The sequence below is a fragment of the Macrotis lagotis genome, chromosome 1 (genome assembly GCF_037893015.1).
Source record: "Macrotis lagotis isolate mMagLag1 chromosome 1, bilby.v1.9.chrom.fasta, whole genome shotgun sequence".
Taxonomy (NCBI): Eukaryota; Metazoa; Chordata; class Mammalia; order Peramelemorphia; family Peramelidae; genus Macrotis; species Macrotis lagotis.
Genome location: NC_133658.1, coordinates 892,287,192 through 892,291,672, shown reverse-complemented (window position 1 = coordinate 892,291,672; position 4,481 = coordinate 892,287,192). Strand labels below are relative to the sequence as shown.

The 4,481-nt window shown below is 36.2% G+C and overlaps 1 non-coding gene across 1 annotated transcript; it reads left to right on the top strand.

Moving 5' to 3' along the window:
- Positions 1-251: 251 nt before the first annotated feature.
- LOC141510682 (small nucleolar RNA SNORA31) lies at positions 252-383 on the top strand. The gene has a single exon (XR_012475110.1). It is a non-coding gene; the product is annotated as a small nucleolar RNA SNORA31 (small nucleolar RNA).
- The last annotated feature ends 4,098 nt before the right edge of the window (positions 384-4,481 follow it).

Here is a 4,481-nt window from a genome sequence, read left to right as displayed (position 1 = left end):
TTCCTTTTAACAGTTTTAGTTTATCAGTTAAATGAATATTTTTTTATTACATAAATATATCATCAATCTTGATATTCCTTCAGAAAATGAAATTAGGAAAATAAGAGCTGATTATATGATGGGGACAAGAGATCACAGGTGAATAGCCAGGCCACTTTAATGACATATCAGAAGAAAGAACAGAAGAGTAGAGTTGTGTCTTCTGAGAACCACAGAAGAGGATGCTATAAAATGAAAGAAAGATGATTTTGATGCATCTCTTTGACAAACCTGAAGCAGGTTATATCTGCTTTTAAGGTTTCCACTAAGATGTAAGAAAAATTATACTTATGCTTTCTTTCTACCTGACTGTGGCAATCTAGGCTGAATAGGGGAATACAAGAGGTGACTGAAGAAACCATCACCTCATCTGTTACGTGTGAATATTTTCTAATTATTTTCTAAATTTTTTTGGTAGGAATTTTAGAATAAAAATAGGACAAAAGTATATCCCAGCCATGCAAATTTGTAAGATCTTTTGACCTGAGCAATTTCTTGAAAAAATAGATTTGGATCTTTGAATATAGAGGTCAGATTCTGAAATAGGAATTGTAGAATAAGATCATTTTGAAGAAGATTAAGGGCAGAAGTACAACAGGTCTGAATTGATTTTAAAGCCTAGCATTCCTAGTTTGCAGTTAAAAGTCTCTTTTAGTTTCTTTTAGTTTGTTTTAGTCTGTTTTAGTTTGAAAGAGAAGCTCAAGTGTTGAATCCTGTAAATAAAACTGAGTTTTATGTCTGAAAAAAAAAGAAAGATTATTTTGTAGTCAGAGCACTTGGGTTTCAGTGAAGGATATCCCACTTATTAACTTGTGTGATTTTGGGGAAGTCTCATGCCCTTTTTGCATTTCAGATTTCTGTCTATAAACTGAGATAGTGCTACTCTGTGGATTTTTCTTTTGGTGGGGAATATTGGACAAGAATTATATCTATCTAAGACACTTCAAATATTGATGGGCTAGGATAAGGGTTGGCCAATTGTAGTCTTTGGGCCAAATCTTGTCCATGGTCTGTTTTTACGTGGTCTGAAAGCTAAACTATAAAAAAATGTAAAAATCATTTTTATGTTAAAGCCCTTACCAAAACAGGAGGTGGGCCGGATTTAACCCTTGGGTCATAGTTTGCCTACTCCTGCTCTTCATCATTTTGTTCCTGAGGACTAATGTTAGTCTTTATGGAAGTATCAGTTAGTTTTGCTTGACTGTTTCTTTTTTCTCTTTTCAATTCTCAGTTGAGCTTCAGAGAAAGGAATAGAGAGAATATATTAAAAAATTTAAGTGATGGGGAAACCAAAAATATAAAAAATACATATTTTACAGAAATAATACCTCATATGGAGATTAAGGTTGGGGCAGATAGAGGAATATTCAAAGTTGGAATGATACTTAGTCTTCTGGCTCTCCTCACATATTTCTACTCCAAGCCCAAAAGTCTTCTCTTAGGTAGTCTTGGGGGAGCAAGATGTGACATCCCATCTAACATCATTTCATAAAAATCATCCTGCCTAGAGGCAGAGGGCAGAAGAGGTGACCTTAAATGGCTTTTCCATGTGAGAAGTCTGTCTTGATGCATAAGGTTGTCCCTCGTTTTCAGATAGACAGACATGATACGATTAGATACTTTGGAAGTTTCTAAGAGTTGCCTTATGGATTTAAAGGTTACAAAACATTTTACAAATATTAGCTCATATTTTACAACTATTAGCCCTTTTGAGGTGGGTACTATTATCCCCAATTTAGAGATAAATCAACTAAGGCTGGAAAGATGTTAAATAACTTTCCCAAATATATGAGGAAGTTAGGTAGAAGTTTTTGAGAAATAGATTTAGGTTTTCTCTAAATCAAAACTTCTTAACAATTGGTGTTGGCCAGAATCAGAGGGGCCTGCCTTGGGAGGCTATAGGTGCTCTTCCTCTGGGGGATCTTAAGGCAGGAAATTGATAAGGACTTATCAGGTAGGTTGTTGAAGGGATCTTTGGTCAAGTATGGGTTAGATTTGATGGTTTCTAGGGATTTTTCCAGCTCTAATTTGCAAACCTGTGATCTTAACCTTATTTTCACTATATCATCCCAATGTATTTATTATTTATTATTTGTTAGTATTTCTTATTGTAGTAAAGCTTGAATGTGAACTATGAAAGAATGGAAGACTGGATAGAGAGAATAGATAGAAAGAATGTGAAGCTTTATCTCTCCTCCTTTGCTATTCAGTCATTTTTAAGGCATGTCCAACTTTATGTGACTCCATTTTTTTTCCCCTTTGGTAAGACACTGGAGTCATTTTCCATTTCTTATTCCAGTTGATTTCACAGATGAGGAAACTGAGGCAAAGAGGGCTAAGTGACTTTCCCAGGGTCACCCAACTAGTAAGTGTCTGGTTCAATTTGAACTCAGGAAGATGAGACTTCTTTTAGGTCCTGAATTCTACCGGTGTATCATGGAACTGTCCCCTTTCCTCATTATAGTTCTGATAATTAGTCTCTGATATCTGGTCTGTGAAAAAATATTTTAGAGACATGGGTTATGAGTTAAAATGGACCCTTCATTCCATCATCTTTCTTATACTACTCTACCACCCAGTCTTATTCATATCACTCATTTTCATATTCAACCTTGTCTCAGTTGAACTAGCCCAGTATATAATTTCCCACCTCTATACTTTTATTTGGAAAATATTCATGTCTTACCTTCACCAGTTACCATCCTTGGCTTTTTTCAAAATAGAGGTCAGTTATAAATCCCTTCCCTGATTCTTCTGCTTATTCATACTTTTTATTTCTGAAATTACTTGGTATTTACTTCTCTCTGCTGATGTTTCATCCCTGAGTATGATGTAGGTTCTTTTAGAACAGAAATTATTATTTTTGTCTTTATATCTTCAGCATGCCTTATATACAGAAGGTGGTTAATAAGTGTCAAATTTCACCAAAATACACTGATAACTACTTCATTATAACTGGAAGTTTAAAGTTATTGGTGAAAATGTTGCTTTTTTATTGCCTCTAATCTGATGATTTTTTTCCATCCCTGCTGGCTAAGGTTAAAGGGATAGGATTTGGGGGGATGGGATGGAATAGGGGATTAAGTTCAGGCCCTGATGTTAGAGACTAGGGTTCAAATCCTATCCCTTTTACTTGCTCCCTTTATGATCTTGGACAGATCATTTCCTAGTCCTGGCCCTCAGTTTCCTCATCTATAAAATGTGGAAACTGGATTAGATGATATCTGAGGTTTGTTCCTGCCCCAGAAATCTTATGATTTGATGGTATCTGATGCTTCCTTATTCATTCTTATTGAGTCTGCTTTGTGAGCCTTAGCAGGCTTTGCTGTTGGTCCCTTTTGGCATCCAGAGTCTGAATCTATGTTGAGAGAGGCAGCTGCTGGCCATGAAGACTTGGAATATGAACACATGGTCAGATTGACTTGAAGGAGATGTGGTAAGAAGTAAAATAGGCCAAAAGTCATTGTCTAGTGATCTGTTTATATAAGCCTCAGCTACATAGTTGGTAGTCAATACAGGAAACCCTAGAAGAGAATACAAGAAGGCCTTTGATGAAACTTGTACTCTGCTATTTGGTTTGAGGCTTCTTGGACTTTGTCTTAAGAGTCTCTGGTGGCTGGGGCTAGGGAGATTTTATATTTATTAAATGGGCACATTTCAAGGGCAGTTCAATTGCATGTACATGGAGTACTAAACCTGGAGTCAGGAAGATTTATCTTCCTGAGTTCAAATTTGTTCTCAGACACTAGCTGCTCCATCCTGGGCAAATCACTTAAATCTCTTTGCCTCAGTTTCCTCATTTGCAAAATGAACTGGAGAAGGAAATGGCAAACATCTCCAGTATCTCTGCCAAGAAAACTCCAAGTGGGATCATGAAGAGTTGAGTATGACTGAACTATCTGAACGACATTTTAAAGGTGAATCTTATTGTCCTCTCTTTCCCTTGGATATCTGACTTTAGGCATATCAGCTATGAAGACCATCTGCATAAGGTGCTCAGTCAACACTCTCATATACCTGAAGTCAAATAGCTAAGGTAAAGAGAAGATAATGAGATTCACCTTTAAAATGTTGTTGTTGCTGCTCAGATAATCCTTCTGAGACTTCAGGGAGTGAAGCAGGATGTATCATTTGCATAGAGTACAATATTAAGAAGGAAAGAAAAAAAATGAATGTCAAAAATGTTTTTTACATATAATTGGGGGAACATATTAAATAAATAAAAAGATAACCCCCCCCAAAACAATAAAAGGAGGAATAGAGAAAAGCTGAAGCACCAGTTTAGAATTTAATTATCAATCCCTTAGGGACTTGGGTTAGGTTGGAACAAATCCAATAGATTACAGGTAATAAGGAAGCAAGAGATTTATGAGCGTGGGAAAGAGGAGGTGGGAAACGTCTTTATCCAGCAGTTTCCTTCTGAAAGGTCCTTTCTTCCAATC